At 39.8% G+C, this 19,794-nt stretch overlaps 1 long non-coding RNA gene across 1 annotated transcript in view; it reads right to left on the reverse strand.

Moving 5' to 3' along the window:
- LOC145434884 (uncharacterized) overlaps positions 1-19,794 on the reverse strand; it is a 553,571-nt gene that overhangs the window by 168,633 nt on the left and 365,144 nt on the right. The window lies entirely within an intron of this gene.

Consider the following 19,794-nt stretch of genomic DNA (forward strand, 5'->3'; position numbering starts at 1 on the left):
GATTATTGGACTGATAGGTTGACGCGATGCACCTCTCGGTCATTGGTAAAGACGCGGCGATGTCGATTCCTTGTTATCCGTATCTCCTCTTTTGAGCACGTGTTGCTGTTATCGTCAAATACACTTTCTAGTGAATGATGGTTGTAGTGAGCGTGGGGAAAGAAATAAGGGATATTTGAAAACTCAAAAACTATATCCAATATTTTGAAATACATGAGCAGATGTGCCTATCGGAATCTTAAATCATGTCGCGGGCCACGAAAAGTATCCTGGTTGGCCGCAAGTTGGTGACTCCTGCCTCGACCCAAGATAAATTACGCGACACCCAAAAGTAACTGAATCTAATAACTACGAGATATACGATTTCGTATAAATGAATTACCATTTCTTTATAAGAGAGCGATTTATATCTCCTTCATTAAACAGGTCGTCCCCTTTCGGCGTTTAAAATAAGACATAGTCAAAGTATCAAATTTTATTTGGAACAATGGATAGATATTCCGGTATATATTAGCACAACCAGGACTGTACATTTCGCAGGATGACTGCGATCGATTCAGTTAACGATATCTTACATCATTTCCCTACATGGAAAGGGACCAACTATCATGTTTACTTATATATCCTGCTATCAGTTCTGGTTAACGCTGTTTAGTTCATAATCGAGCCGCCGTAAGCTACAGTACATTCAGGTTCTGCTGAGCAAGTCACTACGAAACGATATCTTTGATTCGAATGAAATATAGGTGTATTGCGATTTTAGCTTAATGAAATCTCTAATGAAAATTAGTTAAGTCACTTAGTTTTTATTAATACTTATCTAGCCGCGAAATGCTTTAAAAAGACTGAAGAAGAAAGATAGCAGAGTGAGCATAACTGACTGCACATATGTTTTCAATGAATAGCATAAGTATTTTGTACGGATTAAAATATAGAGTTGGGCAGAATTAAGTCATGTTTTACTGCACTGCCTGAATCGTAAAGTCGTTGATGTGTTCTCCAGTTTGGTTGGGAAGTCTCTCATAACCATACAATTTTGCACCTATCCTGTTCTGCATACACCCTCAACTTCGTTTGTTTACCTTTACGGTTTCTGCTCTATAACTCCATATTATCATCGTTATTGTCACTGTGTGACGAGATAGCGTCATACATATTGACGTTTTAAACATCGCCAAATCTATCAACTGTGGCAATCAAATGATATAATAATCGCATAAAATAGAATCCGTCGCTTTGCCAACAATTTCGACGAGGACTTGCAAGCGAATATAAGCTTACGCCTTATCAGTCTAGGCCAGACCGTACGATATATTTGGCGTCTGAGTATTGCGACGTTGATATTGGGTAGAGTGTAAAACTTGTTTCCATATTTCAGATATTACCCCATTAACAAGTTATAAAGCAGTAGCCAACACCCCGCAATCTAACGGATTTGGTTTTTATGATTCGATAAACATATGAAATCAAGATTGACCTCGTACGCCTGATACATTTTTTACATCAGATAACGATATCAACTTCGTCAAATGGTTGAATATGCACCATTCGCTGGCTGCAACATGTAGTGTATCCCGCTCTCGATGTTGTGTGATTAAGAGTGAAGCTCATCGCAGAGAGTCACTAATTATTCGAGTAAACTTTTGTAACAAAGCAAGTAAAATTTTTAGATTGTCAAGGTGCATGGTCATTTATTGCTGATTTTATTTTCATGCTGCCAGCACCATGCAGTTGAAATGCAATAAATTTTAACCAAATATGTTATAATGAAGTGAAAATTGTAATATATGAAAAATGCTCCCAGTGCTGAACCTACCAAGGTTCGTTTGTAAACGTGAACCTATAAATTTCAGTGGTTCACTCACAGAACGAGAACGTGAACCTCACGTCCACACTATTCCTAGTTGCGGGTGCGAGTTCAACTGAGGTCTACTCCAGAATTCCCTCCTAAGTGTTGGAGGTTTATCTAGGTTTCTTCTCGCTATTTCATACGTGTGACAGGTACTGTTTGTATCAAAGTTTGCGAAGTTGCATGTATAAAAATTATTAGTTGTGCATGACAGGGTTGATGAATTCGTGTATATTTACACCTAGGCCTGGTTTTGCGAACCATTCCGTGTGTTATGTGGGTGATGATTTGATATACTTCATTGTCGTCCGAGATGAACGTCGTCCGTCAACTCAAGTCTTATCTTACGCTCCCAAATCGCAGGAATTTATGTCACGAAAAATCAGTATAAATTTGCGTTCAGTAACTTGCAAATGTGAATCTGAAATGATGGTATTTACTACTATCCTCATGCCTTGCGCTAAGAGAACAGTTATTACGAAAATATGATGATAGTTTAGCGAAAGAAAGTGGAAAGTCAATTTGACGTCATTTTTCCAGTCAGTCGCAGGCTCAGACGGCTGATAAACTGTATATCTGCCACTACACCAGCTTCCAAACCAAGCTTTTGTTCACGTAATAATTATGGTGCGAAAATATTTATTCACTACCGCTTGTGAGATCTACGATTAGTCATGCGTCGTACGTTAAGTTTTAACAATTGCGTCGCCGCTACCAAAGTTACACTGCCCTTGAATTCCGTATTAGGTTTATTTGAATTATTCCACGTCAGAAAAATTAACAATTATTCACGGTTTTCTTTCGCACTCATCCGGATTTTCATTCGCACCACCTTCGTCATTCGCACTGCATTTTATTTTCATTCGCACAAGTGCGAACCCTCACACAGGTTGAAGAGCACTGTACTATTCAATTGAATATTTTTTTAGGAAGCTATAAATTACAGCATTTGCTGTATATTTTGCCGGTGAATGTTTATCATTGAAATGCAATCCGTCTCAAATGGCGCATCTGTACCCGAGATTCGTAATTTGAAATCATCGAAAGATGCATTCTTGTTCTTAACTGAAATCGGTATCGGTACCATTAAAAACACAGCATGTATCAATACGGCTCCAATATACCTACGACAATGACGTGTGGATATCCTCAGTACGGTAAAAATATACTCACACGATCCCTGAAAACTATATAGCAGCATCATGAAAATTGTTAGTATAAATATTGAAATCTTTGACGAATTTATTGTAAAGTGCTAAAATAATATGTAATCAGGCGTTTACATTTCTATGCGGTTTTGTACCGCGTCAGATTCTATTCCGGCAAGCTGTTATCTTCAAAGAATATAACCGTATTTTTTGTTGGGAAGATTTCCAACATCGTCAACTAACTTCAGAAAAATGTAACCTGAGGACCCCATTGTATACTGTCACTTGCTCCATCCTTATCTCTGTCCGCGTCTGTCACAACAGTTGGGTTTACATTGAGTTATTTTTTCAATATGTTGGCAACGACTATACACTGGTTATTTTGCATCAGGCGGATCTTCTTTTTTTGATCCCTGATTATACAACTTCAACGTGACCCACTTTCGCTTTATCCATACACCGCTCAGGCTGTTTACATGGCGAGAATGTACCTATACCAACGTTTCCTAACTCATCGCCGCTTATCAAGCTCGGTCCAAATTTTACGCCTCCATATTTACGGATTCGAATAAGAGGACGTATATACGGGGAATTTATTCACCTAACTCCGATTGCTGGGGTAAATTGACTAATGAAAGGTCATTATTACGAGATTGTGCTCAGAAAACCGGCTACCGCGACTACTTTCAGCTGCGTTGGCGTTTTTCAGTCAATGGTCGCGTGATATCTAGAGTAAACCGTCGTTACGTGCATTTGTTTTGCCATGTAAATTTGTTACATGTCACTGGACGTTGTAACATTTTCGTCCATATCGCCCCCTTCGTAGGTTTACGCCCCACAATCGACCCCTTTGATATCTCAGGCTCCTTTTTTTCGCGAAATCGCCCTCATCGCTACGCTATCTGGTCAATATTTTGGTACATCGCTTCGCATCATGAAATTTATTCATTCAGCCATGATTTAAACAGCCAGGATCATTATAAATTGTTGATAGCAATAAATCGATCGCGATGTGACATTGTGCAAAAATGTACATAAACAGCAATATCAGACCCGCGCTGTTGCGTTACCAAACCCCTCTATGATAATTTCCTCTGCAAACGTTTACCGCAGGGGTGGGCAAACTACGGCCCGCAACACCGTTCTGTGCGCGAGAGTCTGAAGAAACTATAAAAATATATTGATAAAATGCGTACTAAAAATGAAAATAATGCAGGGACTTGATTAAACTTTTTCGTAGTATATTTCACAACGATAATTCAAGACAGTGATTTTCAAACTGGGGGCACCCCCTTGGGGGTGTGAAAGCATCCGAAAAGGGCGCGAAGCTAAGCTGAACTGAAAAAAAAATGTTCGCGCTCCGCGCGATTTACATCCAATTCATATTTATTGCTCTGTATTTAGTCTGAATTTCATATTTCAAAATCTCACATCTTCAGTCGTAACCTTCCATGCCATCAAAATATCCATTAGGTGTGCGAGCATCCTGGTTGCGTTTTGTGATATGACGTTATGGGGGGCGCGAAATATTTCACCATCATAAGGGGGGGGGGGGGTGTCTTAAAACTTTTGAGAACCACTGTTGTGAGATCAATACTTCCTACACTTTTTATGTTTAATTTCTGCCGCGGCAGCCCGATCTCAAGGCCCACACAGTTTGAAGTTTTCCACTGCTAGACATCACAGAAATCCTAAACGAGACAGACATAATTCGGATCACGAGTGGGATTTCAGATTGGCCACTCCAGTATTAATTATTGCAGTGATGTGCTTATAAAAAACGATTCGCTCGAGTCTTAGGTAGCTTTGTTCTGTGTATGCGTAGAATTGGGGTATTATTATTTTATCTACATCTCTGTGTTTGAAGCTAACATGTTTGTGATGCTGTTAGTATTGTATGTCCTGTAACTGAACCAAAAGTGGAATCAGTAAATCTATGAGCAGATCGCTGCTCACAGATTTCAATTTCAATCCTGTTCTAAGAATCGAGACAACCGACTTTCATCTCTATAGTTTTCACAAATTCGTTATTGAGGTCGACCAGCGTATGACATCTCGCCGCTATGTTTCTGACGCGTGTACTATTTCATCGAAGTAATGTTTGGTTTGTTTTGAATAAGCACATATATTATCTCCATGTACTCACTATACAATCAAATACCAATATTGCGTTTTGGTTTATTACCCCAATTTCATATAGTGAGGCCCGCGAATGGATTTAGATGTTGAATGCGGCCCGCGAGCTCAAAAAGTTTGCAGACCCCGGGTTTACCGATTTCGCTAAATCGCATATAACACTTGATTTCAAACGCTGGAGTAACAAAATGTCTCCTAATCGTTATAACATGCATCAAAACCAACGATAAGTGAATGAGGTTGATGTGAAAGCAATATTGAAAATGATATGAAATATCTGGTGAATATTAACTAGGTAGATTTGTTGAGACGACAAGGAAATTAATGTAATAAATCTACGACGATTTGTGGGGGCGAGTGGCTCAGTGTGCTCAACGAAACTGTCAGGACAGCAATGGTTGTTGGTTCGAGTCTCGGCTCTACCAAGTTTCTGTGTGTCGGAGGGAGGTCTATCTGGGCTACAGAAAGTACGGTGAGCTGACAAGCCGCAGCAAATTTCCTATAAAAGATGAATGACTGATGATATCGAAATCCTTTTCGTTGGTATATAGGCCTACTTGGTTGACGGATAGTGTTGACGGTTTACTCGACAACAGACTGTCACTGATAGCCTAATAGATTCATGGTGACTCAAAATCCATTGATGAATTGCTGGCGCGCTAGTTGAAGCTTATTTCCTCATGACTAGGGAATGCTTTCCTGCCATCTAATCTCTGCGTACTCACTACAGCATTTACCTAGCAAAACCTGATAAACATACTGGTGTGGTAATTCTAAACGAGAATGATTAAATACCGATAATGGTATCAATTCTTGAAGATCAATATGAATTTGTCGTAATTGGTCCAGTCTGTGAACATCACATAACGGCGAAGTTTGAATCACGGCGACAGCGACGCCTTTGAGAACTGAAAAGGGACTAGATCCGTGGTTCTCAACCTTTTTGTCTGCAGCTGCAGAATGACTTTACTGAAAAATAACACACTATTTAGGTAGAAATTTGTTTGACTTTTTTTCGTTGAAAGGGAATTTTGCAACTGCATTTCTTGAAATAAGTGGTCGTGTCTGGAAAATCTGCGCCTTTGAAAGATAGGTTGTGACGAATGTAATAATAACGCGTAACGGTTCCGGCTAGACTAGTGGATCTCAATGTGGGGGGCGGGAGGCTCTCAGGGGCCGGGGAGTTGATAAAGTATGTATGAATTCTGACTAAACATGTGTTTCACAACCATTCTGAAAATACGATTGTTAAAGATGAAACTTATCTCGTAGTCATGAAAGCTCGCCAAATTCAAACCCCATCAGTCGCGATCAACGGAGTATAGGCTGATGTCAACTACATTTGAGCAACTTGTTGATATTCTTCGAAGATTTAGATTTTTTTAAAGATTTTCCCACGTGTCAGTCATTCATTACTTCATAGCTTTGTCAGTAGCCTAATGCTCGGTGCGCTGGGTAGCTGTTGTTGATAGCTGGAGAACTGCACTGCCCAAGACAGACTTAGATGCAATATAGGTTGCCCTGTTTCGCCCTTAATTAGGCTACTCTAAATCAACACAATTTATTTCAATTCCAAAACTGATCAAATTTAGCATGGTAGTACAGAACGACGCCGTACTCTCTGTAGTCACTACCAGCACAAGGTTTTGTCTCAGTGCAACCTACCGTGATGTCCAGTTCAATGTGTTTTGATATTTTTCGAACAAGTTTGGGGAAGGACTCCGTCGTCGACACCTAATTCAATTAGTATGTGTTGGCGGCCGTAGACTTGCAAATTGAAATTACGAATTCACTCCCGTATTTTTGGGATATTTTAATTAATCTCGAAATTTTCTTCGAGCTCCGTGCAATTCAACATTTCCTAATTGTTTGATTTTATTTTAGTAGAGCCCTTCTCAATCTGAGCCGGAGTCAGAATCGTGCGCTCCTTGCGAAAGAAATTTGTTTATGGTACACTTGGATGATTTCAATATATTTTCACTATTTCCACTACAGATACAATCGACAATCCTAATGGAAGTGGGGTCAAGAAATAAGAGCATGCAACAAAGTGACTAATAGCAATTAGCACACCGGAAGATGCATCATCATTTATAACTTGCGCTACATTTTTGAAAGCACCATCTCCATAAACTTTACCGGTAAATCTGATCACATGGGCCGAGAAAGGATAAATACCTGATACTAATATGTGATAATGCTACTATTTAATGACATAATTCCCACGTGATTCTGAAAATTTTTTACGCGACGATATCCAATCTCAGCAACTATTCATAACATTGCCACTCGCGATTTTTGTGCGTAAAATAGGCCGTTGTGACAAGTAGAACAGTCCGGAGTTCACCGTGAATGGATTTGGACTGATTAACATAAGTATTTTGCGCCCAGTTAGTTCATTACGGCTATACCCTGGAATGCGGCCTCAGGCTACATAAGTACTCGAAATGCGGCCGTGATTAGCAAAAAGGTTGCCTACTTCTGTATTAGATGATGTGCTCTTTTTGACGTGACGATAAGCGCAGGGGGGTCAGGGGGCGCAATTTCTGAACCATCGCCAATAGTAGCGCATATCCAAAAAGGTTGAGAACCGCTGGATTAGACATTTGGGTATGATTGCAACAAATATGACAGCAAAACGATATTTTTAATGAACCTTCAACATATTTAACGTCAAGCCTGGTCATGTCTATTACAGAAAATGGTTATGAAGATCAAAGGAAAAAATCTGGTACACCCCAGCACACCCCATCCGAGTGGTACACCCGGTAAAACTTATGGTAAACCCTGGGGTGCACGATACACCCGGTTGAAGAGCCCTGGGATATTTTATCTCAGACGGCCATTCTGTTGATGTGAGTTCAGGAGTTCTACTAGTAATGAAGCGAAACTACCTCGTGATTTTCCAAATTAAAAAAAATACACTTTTGGTGTTCAACCATTTTGTAAATTTAGAGGTATCTCTAACCCCCTGAAAATGCTTCGCGGTCTACGGTTGAAAACGACTTGACAAAATATTACCTGCTAAAACATATGACATCGGTCGGCCCTGATGGGTCTTCACGATCGCGAATATGCGGTTTACCAAATACAGTCGACTACCCTCAATTCGGATACTTTGGTATCGCTTGCTTTGATCGGATTAAGTAAAGAAACGGCTTTGTCGGAATTAAACAAAAACTGAATTTTTGTTTCATGATCAAGTGTTAAAAGCATACAAATACGCATAAAATACTGTGCAGTTTCGAAATAAATGAACTGCAGCTACGCTATGCTGCAGTAATTGCCACCGATCGCATAAAGCACACAAGAGTTATACATTCAGGTTTGTTGTATTCTATAGGATTTCGATACCAAACCATTCAATAAATACTTTTAACTATACTGCAGTGTAGGTCAGATCTGGGCAAGGTGCGTGCGGCGGGCCAAATGCGGCCTGCGAAGCAATTATTTGCGGCCCGCGAATAGACAGCAGTAAGTTCAATACTAATGCACAAATACACGCACATCCCCGCAACAGGAGAATTTTATAATGGGTTTTGTTTTCATACCAGCTTTCTGATATTCGCTGGGGTGGTAGACGAAAACGAAATACACAGTACATATCTATGAAATATTGTATCTCTATCAGAATTTGTGCGTCTGACTCATTTCCACCAAAACATAATTCGCTACGTGAAAGTGCCGTTTACCTGATTTGCACCCTACGCCGGGGTGAAAATAGGTGAACTAGACTATTTTCTTTCTTACCCTTTAAGTATTTTACGCATTTGCAGCTTTGTTTTAATATCATTGAACTCGCCAAGCCGTGTCTATCAATCCCAAAATTAGCGATATAGAGTATAAAAGTGTATGTATATGTACACTTGTACAGTGTACACATGCTTAAAAATGCTCTCAAATGTACCTTCCTGGTACAGCGGCATATGCACATCATGCACTCATGGTATGCATATGCACAGATCGTGTGTAAGTATATCAATAAGTTTATAGTGTAATAAGTGTATATGCCGCAAAAACATCAAGGACAAAAATATATTACGTCCTTCCCTTCGTCCTTATCCCGGAACATTGTCACCAAATGGAATGAAATCGGTATGGTCGAAAAATGCCAAAGTATCATTTTCAATGCTTCTCAACCTTTTGCAGTTCCCGACCCACTTTTCACCAATTTTCATTACGCGACCCACCAGACGACCTTTCGCAACTAACGCTTAAGCCACTTCGCGGGAGAGGTAGTTTTCATGTTTTCAGTGCGTTACAGTTATCTGGTCGCACCCAAGGGAATATTTTCCCCGAATTTATGTTGGAATTTGGTCAATGATATCGGCAATAGCATATATTACAATGAATTTTTGGCGGCATCAATATTTGGAGACCGCCAATTAGGCACCTACACTCCTACAGCCAATGGACAATTCGGCAAATATATAAACCGGAGGTTTCGATTCATTTAGGCAGAGGTGTTCTCACTGTCGATATTTTGGCAGCACATTTCGCGAAGTCGCAAATTGGCTGAAACTTCTTATGTCTTTGGCGATTTGGGGGTCAAGGGGGGCGAAAATAACGAAGGGAACGATAGGGGGCGATGATGCGATAAAACGCTATATTGGAGTCAAGTCGGAGAAAGGATCTGTTTTAGTCAACTAACGAAAATTTAGCTGTAAAAGTGTAATTTCGAGATCGAGCCGTATAGAGTTGACCTTTTTTATTAGTCAACTCGCCCATTGTCGGTTCCCAATATTTGGGGTCGATGTTTGGTGTGGCGATTGAAAAGGGGGCGATGTGTCGAAAAAGGTTGGGAATCACAGGCTCTAACACAAAGGGGTAATAAGTAGATTGCCTTGCAGCAATTGATTACTGATTATAACGATATTTCGAGTTGAATTGCCGCATTTCCCGATCAATTTCCTCAAAGCCTTCGAGCAATCTCACGCATCCACAATAAGGCACTGTCGGATCTATCAATTGGACTGTGACGAAAATCTGGATCTCCAATTATTGTGTGCGCGGTAACGTGGCACGTGGTGCTTATGGACGCAAATAAATTTAATTTGGTGTCGGATAATGTACATATACTTTTCTAATCTTTAAAGTATAAAGTGTTTGCAATATTTGAGAAATTTTATAGAAAACTGTATTACTTAGAACGTCTTCGCGACCCGCCGGTTGGGAAGCACTGAATGAGATTGATAACAGCCAATATATTCTCTGCGGTGACATAAACGGGACATATTTGAACTTTGACGTATTACATTCTGTTACGACATTGTAATAAGTGATACTCGATTACTCGACTCGACTCAAAGCATATTACGTGATTTACAATATAATCAATAATAATGAGGTTTTTGCTTTTTACAGCCCTACTCGTATATAAGGGGTGGTAAACGGGTGGAAATACACAATAACTTCGCCAAGAGTGTAGCGTGCATAGTAGTTATTGTTTCCCCACTTCTTTCCCGCGTCATATTCACATAAACCACGTTCACAATTGCTCGATGCTCGCCCTGGCAAAATCGTTTCGCCGTCGCAGTTATGTTTATTCCCCACCATGTTGTGCTTTGCGATATGCATGGAACAGGGGAAGGTTATAATGTACGTGATAATGTACGAGCAAATTGCATGATCTTAGAAACCGCGATTGAATATTATTGGCACTCACGGTAATACTATACCAGCATTATTCGTACGTTTTCCTGTCATAATATATACCCAGGGCGGGCAACTTGTCCAGTCGGCGGGCCGGATATTGGAAAATTATGTACTTGACGGGCCGGATTGCTGCACCGCTACACTATTCGCCCATTTATCTACGTATACAAGGAATAAATCGTATGATTATTGAATGTATTTTAACGACAGCAATGTCACTTGAAAGCCAAATCTCGCCGATAATGACGGAGACAACAATGTGGATTTGAGAACTGCATTGCCATACAGGCGCCGCCATGTCTTCTCTCCGATCATAGTGTCATATATGGTGTGGACACAAACAAATCTAACGGCTCGGTGAAATTGGTCTACTTCACACTTTCCATTTGGTCAAAGGCAACTTTACGGCCATTTTTGACCGGATTACGAAGCGCTAAATTGGATAAGACGGGTATCAATGGAAAGCTGCTGCTGTACTGATTACGAAAATATAAATTTTATTCTGCTCATGGTACTGGAACTCCAAAAAATCTGCTTCGAATCTTGCATTGTGATCGAGTTTTGACATTGTGACCCAACAATTCTGTCTCGCATATTGTTAGAGGTTCCAAGACCATGAGCAGAATAAAATTTCTATTTTCGTAAATCAGTAGAGCAGCAGCTTTCCATTGATACCCGTTGCTTTTGACCAAATGGAAAGTGTGACGTAGACCAATTTTACTGAGCCGTGAGATTTACTTGTGTCCGCACCATATATGACACTATGATCTGATCAATTAGCATGTGGCGCAATCCCTAATCAAGATTTCAAGGCGTTCTATAAGCCCTGTACTATAAATATATCAAGATATCCATTCATTAGGGTTGAGTATATCGTAAATGCCGATAATGCAAGTTTTCTTCCTCCGAAGAACTTGCGCGTAAGCTCCACACTCGCACGCTGCGCAATGCACATATACGTATATAATAATATACAGTCACTGAAATTTGACGCCGTTACCAAGCCGCGGGGAATCTCGGCAGACGGGGTCCGCAGGCCACATTATCATGTAATAGGGAAACTGTCCGCGAGCCGGACAAAATCCTGTCGCATGCCGGATGTTGCCCGCACCTGATATAAACAATGAATTCGTATCAATATACTCAATGTTCCATTCCATTGCAATAGGAGTGACGGGTTGGTTTATTATTTACCGTGTGATATACAGTGAATAAATTGACGTTACGAAACTCCCGTAACACACATATTAATCCATCATAATCATTATACTAATTATTGCAATAATTATTTTTCATGTATATAGATAAGCCGGTACTATTAGACTCCGCATATAGATTACCTTCGAAGGTCATAACTCATTCCTATAATGAGCTGTACTTATATTCCTCGAGGTGGATCAAGGAACATTTTCAAATCGGAAAATGAGTTAAACCAGGAAAGGTTCAAGGTTACCTCGCACATTTAGAAATCTCTATGCTCAAAACCTTGAAAGGTTTTCTACTCGGTCAATTGAAGGTTGCAGGTTTCCATCAAACGATTTCACTTCGATACCCAACAATACTACTGGTGAAATCAAGTTTCTCCTCCAAGTGATAAAATTCCATATTTGATAAATAAAGCAATTATGATATGTATGTAGATTGTGTGTATACATAGAAATAGTAGTCGAATATACAATAGCAAGCATTACACATGACTATTGTAACTCGTTACGGAATTAAGCAGGTAGTGTTAGCCTTTTTCTTCAGTTCAATAAGTATTAGGTTTTATTCAAATTTGGCCGCCACGAACATCCTGACGATATTGCACAATATCATGAATAGACATGATATGATAGTGGCATTTCATTAGGTATGGAGGAAGTACAAAACTAATACATAATATGATAAGGTTGTATTTAATGAGTATCGGTATATGTTAACTTTTTGCGTGTAATTTCCTAGGCATCGCATCCATATCTATATCTCAACAGGTGGTTCAGTAAGAAACAATTGAAAAGTGACGTAATTTTAGCCCCCTGTTTGAGTCGACGATGTGTCTGTTGTACTCGTTCGCTGTCGGATTACTTGTAGCTGTTGCAAGCACACAATGTGAGTTATAGTTTTGCATCACTTTTGCTATAGAATGTAAGCATGGAATGGCAACGACCGATTTTTCAGGTTCGTTCCGCTTCGCTGAGGCTGGAGTGGAGAATTGTTTTGCGTTAGCGACTGTAGGATTTCTGGCAATCCAAATGTTATCTTCCAGGCCGTAGAATTTACTGAATCTGGTTTGGATCGAAAGCTATTTTCGCACTGATTCCAAAAATATGAATAAAATATGATCACGCTCCATACTTCGACGTAAAATCATCCTCAACATCTGAAATGTGCATTCTTCAGAACAATCGGATAACCACAAAACGATGGCCATAACAATGACCCGTGGCGACTCTCCGATTGTTCGAACAATGCCGATTTCAGACTCGGAAGGCGGATTCTAGGTGGATCAGTGCCTGATAATATCTTAATTTATATTTTCGAAATCAGTGCGACAGTACCTTTGGATCAAGACCAGATTCAGTAAATTCTGTTCTCCGGAAGATAACTTTTGAATTGCCAGAATTCTACAGTAGATTACGCAAAACAATTCTCCACTCGAGCCTCAGCGAAGCGGAACGAAGCAGCAAAATCGGTCGTTGCCATTCCATATTAATATTCTATACTTTTATAATAGCTTACAATATGAAAATAGAAAACATGAAAGTGAGTTACTTCCTAGAAGTGTTATCCGTCATATAAGTTATTAGTATACATGCAAATAATCAGCCATCGAATATAAAATTTCCCATTGTTGCAATTGTTGACTCAGTGCGTCAGACCAGGCTGAATAATATAAAGTATATTTTCAATTTACAATAGAAGATTGACGAACACTAATTATACCCATCATTGTTTATCATTGTTTTGTAGAACATGTAATTTCTATCCATACCAATTTTTATCAGGCCTCACCTGTCCGGAGGAAAAGTTTGAATGTGACAATGGGACGAGATGCAGTCCCATATCTGTCTTCTGCGATGGATTGAAAGACTGCAAGTAATATTCCTTGCGCGAATCGTGAAGTACTTTATGGATTTTGTCAAACAAATTAATTGGTCAGGCGTTGGACAACGATAATAATGATCGTTTTAAGCGATCGATTTTTAAAAAGCGCAACTAGATCTAGAACTACTTCATTCTTAAAACTCGCAACCATAAATATAACTACAACTAGTCACATTTCAAAATCCGCAACTACAACTAGAACTAGAACTACTCACTTTTCAAAACCGGCATCTAGAACTAGAACTAAAACTAAAGACCGTTAAAAATTCGCAACTATCTAAATCACCACTTTTAACTAGATCAGTGTTCATTGACCGGTGTTTTCGGGCGCGCAATTAAGGTAATGTATTAAATAAGTACTTATTGTGTAATATGGTAGACTTTCGTTTTTGTGACTCACTGAAAATAAGGGGTCCCGAAAGGTTTAGATTAGAGTAGGACATGCCTAGGTATTTTACGGCCTGTGGGTAAAATACGGACCGCGAAAAGTTGATTGGAATTTTTCAAATATATTATATATGTGTATTGAAAGCATGGACTGTATATATAGATTGCAACGGAATTGCGTTTACTTTGAAGACTGTCTAGTGCAGTGGTCGGGAACCTTTTTCCTCTTAAGAGCCATGCTAGCCCTATATTTTCCATTTTAACTCCCAAAGAGCCATATATGTCAACCAATTGTTACGTCACGAATGAAAAATCCGTGACGTCATGGTTGTACTAATTCGAACGCACTACATGGGATTCGTCGTGGGCGCCATATTTTTTATGTAAAAACTCGTAGGCTAATAATCATCCTGCGATAGCGCAATTCATCGTGAATAGAATTTTTGATAACTGATATAAATCTAATATAACTGATTCCGAAAATAAATATTCATCCACTTCTCAATTCGGTGGTAACGTAAACGTTGCACTACACGCTTACAGCATTCCTAGAAAGCAACTTATGTTGTTTGTAATTTGGATTTGTAATTGGAAAGTTACTTCCAAGCAGCTCATTTCTCGGAATAAACCAGGAAGACAATATGTATTTGAAAACTGGAGTGTCGTATAGGCGTACCCATGTCTGCTATTCTCTTGCTCAACCAACGTATGGTGCAATCCAAGATTACGCAGCGCGCGATGCCGGGTACATTGAATTCACGACGGATATTGGTCGCTGGCGTTACAGCAAATTAAATTTTAGGATTTTGTAAAGGGGTTCGAGCCCTTAATCCAGGATACGCCACTGCCCTGACCTCTAAAATACCTTTTATTATGCTGCCACGAGAATAAGTATTCCGACCGTTAAGAAAATTAACTGACATCTGGCTGCAATATCTATAAAATTAAGTTGGAAATTAAAAATATGTGAAAGAGCCATATATGGCTCGCGATCAGAGTTGGTCAAAGTAGTCGAGAAAGCTACTCAAGTTGTGGTGGGGAACAAATCTACTCAAGTACGAGTAGAAGTTCTTCTTCCATAAGCTACCTAAAACTACTTGAAGTAGAAGTAGAATTCACTGACTTCAAATCTACTCAAGTAAGTATATAAGTAGTTTTGAAAACAGTCTTAATTCGTTCACATGGACTGTCAAAACGCTTCCAATTGAGCTATGCGAAATTCGTATTGATGCATCCGAGGAGGTTTAAATTTTCGACAGAATAAACATTTTTTCGCATCATGGGATGCAAATTATAGTATTGATATGAAAATGCGATACTAACTCTTTGTATACTAGAAGACCCCGTTTTAGAGAATAGCATGGCATGGCGCCCTACCCCATATTATAAGGCCCCAAGTTTAGGCGAAGAGCAATACGGAGAAGTTGTATCGGATACGGTTTCAACACTTTGCGCGATTACTAAACGTTAAGAACAAATATTGTGGATCGTAAAATTTATATTTAGTGTAGCTTTATTTTCGGAAAAATAGAGGCATTTACTACACTTGTTTTTATGCTTCACGATGTATGTTCCGCAGACAAAAGAACTGAAAGTAATTAGAACTCAAACTACGATACTCGTAATTGAAAGTAAAATACAAATACCACTTACACAAAATAGGAAATATATTTCATGTCTTTTATCCATAAAGCTCCACAGGTGATCTGCTAAAACAGGTGTAACGTTCAAAAATGCCGGAACTTCCAGATTAGCAGGACACGTCATGGGCCGCTAGATTACGATATGATAGGCAATTGCTAGATTGCGAAAAGGTATTTTCAAACGTTGTGATGGGCCATATTTTTTGTAATGAAATATTTGATATGTGTGACAATGCGATGTGAGCGCAACCACGCAATCCGGTACCTAAATTATATTCACGGATACTTTCGTGAAAAGATAAATGTCACTCAACAACTACTGTGCGCGAAGCGCAAGAAAATTTCTTGGCTTTACTTGACTTTTATGAATATTGGTACTCCCTCAAAACATCTCCGAAATTCCTCAGGCTATCTTTCGGATTTGCGGTTCAAATTACTTCTACCCAAACTCCCTAAGCGCGAATTAGAGATCAATAGTTTATAAAATTGTCCCTTTCGGCGTCAGCCAATACTGCGCCACGGAGCACCAAGACGTATGAATTCCGAGTAGGCACTGCAATGGCAACTGCCGACCCAATTAACTAAGTAAAGGGGAAAAAGTTCGATAGCGAGAAAACCTTGGCCGAAAAGCACTGACCTTGAGTTTATCGAAAACCACCACGTCCAATTGTCCAATGGCAATATTTGGCAGTGAAGAAATACCAAGTTGGAGTCGTGTGCGTCTTAGTACGCTTTAGCAATTTCAATATTTTTACGCATAGCAGACGGGTCACGAAAAAACAACATGTAACGAAACAAATATACCAGCGGACCCTCCCGAAGATTTCCAAGACAACACCTCACTCATTTCCAGCGGTAAAACTAAGTACGTGGGCTGAGAGAGGTTTAAAAATATAGCAATATCTATGTAATTATCAATATTATTGACCGAATGAAAAATTTTGCGCTCAGCGTAATTCGGGCATAAAAGGTTACCAACTTGTGTATACAAGAAATATCGCTCGGAACTAGTACTAAAACATGCATCCCGGTGGAGGTCTGTTCTGGGGGGCAGTGCCCCCAAAACGTTCGGATTATAACTCTATGGAGAGCCCAAGACGAACGTTTTTTTTACGGGGCAGGGCTGACGAAGAGCTGTTTCAGCCATCCCAGATACATTTTAATATATGGATAGAAAAAAGCGAGCAGGGGTTTAAGGAGAGTTCAAAATGTATCATTTTGAGCATGTGGCTGTGTGTTGTAACCAGGACCGAAACAACATTTTTTTCAGTACCCTTCCGTCCAAATAAAAGCTGGTCTTAAGCCCACCATAAGGTAATCGATGCAACTTCTGGAAGGATTACTATATATTCTTCTGGTTTCTAAATGTATCTGATCGTTAAATTTTGTGCCTTAAATCTGTCTATAATATTGGCTCTTCCACGTATCACTATAAAATTTTGATCCTCTCTTTGCCCACATGATCATAGTTAGCGATAGAGATGGTGGAGGATTATGACTTCAAAATGGCAGGGAACGAAATTATACGTCGTAAATTCATGACATATCTCTCGGATAAAACTGTTTATGAGCCTAAATGCCGGTCCGCATCAGCAGGTTATACATCCGGTATAGTTTTCAACCTTTTATGGTCGCGACTCCATTTCTAATTTGAAAATGTTCTCTGGCCCAGCTCAAAATTTGAATCGAATCAGAAAAAGTAATCATGGCGGGATCAGTACCAAACCTGCTTATCCAAGACATGCGAAGGTGATAAACCTGCGTAGCAAGAAAGCATTCCGGCTTTATAGGGGGCGAAACAGGCCACTTCAATGAATCTCACGCCTGTCGGAATATACCACAGGCAATGACGAATCAAGTTTGAATCAGATTCGGAGTCTACACATTCTGAACAGTCTACACTGTAAAAAATAACCGTGGGTTTTGGGGTGGAATAGGAGTGGATAGGTATTATCCACCGTAACCTAGGGGTGTACCTTTTTGCTCCACCCCGTTTTAGAGTGAAATAGGCGTGGATTGTTGCTCCTACCCCTGCATTACGGTGGATGACATCCTGCCACCCTGGATTAATTGATACGGCGACCCTACCGCTGATCAATTGAGGAAACAAATATGTTTCCGCTGTGATCATTCCAATCACCTGTGGTGTTTAGGCTATGTACGCGCGAGATGCTTGCACGGCGTTGATGTCGCGAGATTGAATGCATATGTGCTCAAAGTCTCTGCTGGTGCAAATCAACATAGCGGACGGCCGAACTGGCAGACATATCATTTATCGAGAGAGAACAGGGGTATTCAGTTTCGTCTGCACCATCGAGGTGCTTTTGACGACGGAGATGCGACACTAGTCATCTAGTCAGCACCCCCGCTTTTTTCTCCTCCATGCTATCCGGGGATGCTGAGCGTCTAGCGGGATAGCGGCGGATACCAGTTTTCGAGTCTTTGGTCTCACACGGCCGGGGATCGAACCCACGACCTATCGATCAAGTTGCCGGACGCATAACCATTACACTATCTTGCTCGGTAAAGAGCGGGAGAGCGGGAGAGCGGGATTGATAGAATATTCATCGGTCAGCCGTGCAAATCAGCACCGTTACAGAGGAATTGAATGAGTTAAGGGAAGATATAATAGTTTGTTCATTTCAAAATTTAGCAGTGAGCTTATATCAGGAAATCGCAACATCGTTTTTGTTTTAAACTCACAAACTTATACAATAAAATTTAGGCGATATACCGATCTACCGTATAAAGTTTAATCTAAAATTCTAATATCGTTGTGCACGGTATCGAGATAATATGATTCAAAATTACCGTAATGCAACGCCTCAGTTATTTGCGCGGCGATCCCACGAAATCAGCTGTGTTTCCGCGGGAACCAAATTGAAGCGGCAAACACCTTTCAACCACCGAGTTTTATAAACACAGATGAGCTAATGGTTCGACTTACATCTTACCATCATATTCGATCAACTTCTACTCTGAACTCAATAATGATAGTTATAATATTCATTTAGTGAATGTAGGAAGTGGCACGCACACAAAGCGAAGATACTAATATCTGATGCTGATTGATCAACCGGGTCGGTTACGCTTTAGTGACTCAGAAATCGAGGATCGAAAGCGAGAAGCGGAAGGGGAAAGATGACGAATATGTCTTGCAGTTTTACTATGATGCGAATTTCTTATCCTCGCTGCACAGGGCAATAGTTGTACGCTTTAGAATATGATTCCTGAACGCATTCTATTCTCGCTGGCCTATACCGGTTACGATATTTGCTCTATTGTTTCTGACGGTCGGACGCCATATTGGATATTACGTTACGTGAAGAAATTGAAGGTGAGACCATAATGCACTCATAAGTGTATTTTGCATGCTTCTAATTTGCCTTTTCAAATTTGCATGTTTGAGTTAGAGTCATTGAGTCAGATTTGTTCGGTTGAATTATATAGTTGATAACAAGAAGTTACTGCAATTCAATGTCATTTTCTAGTATGAAACAATGCTGGTATATCCAGTATGGAATTGGTGTTGGAAGCACACTTGATTGGTCGTCTGGCAGGCTGAATATCACTATCATGAAAATTCGACTGGTTTACCCAGTCACCGTAAAAGCTATAAATTATATCTGCTCCAGGCTCCAGCCATAGCAGTCACCACAGACCTTGGTAATGTAAATATCGTTATTTCTGCATGAGAGTGTGGGCATCGTGCTATTATATTTCATGTGTATGAATGCGAGTAGGCGCGATAAAATTATAAAACATAAATTGAAATTATATGTAGGCCTACGGTATTGAAATTATTTAAGCAATAAATATGTTGGCAGACAGCCAAAAGATAAAACATCTTGATCCGGACATGCTCTAGGTAAGAGTGATGCTTTCAAAC

This window comes from Botryllus schlosseri, chromosome 3 (assembly GCF_051294905.1).
Source record: "Botryllus schlosseri isolate E-star chromosome 3, Bs_hap1, whole genome shotgun sequence".
Lineage (NCBI taxonomy): Eukaryota > Metazoa > Chordata > Ascidiacea > Stolidobranchia > Styelidae > Botryllus > Botryllus schlosseri.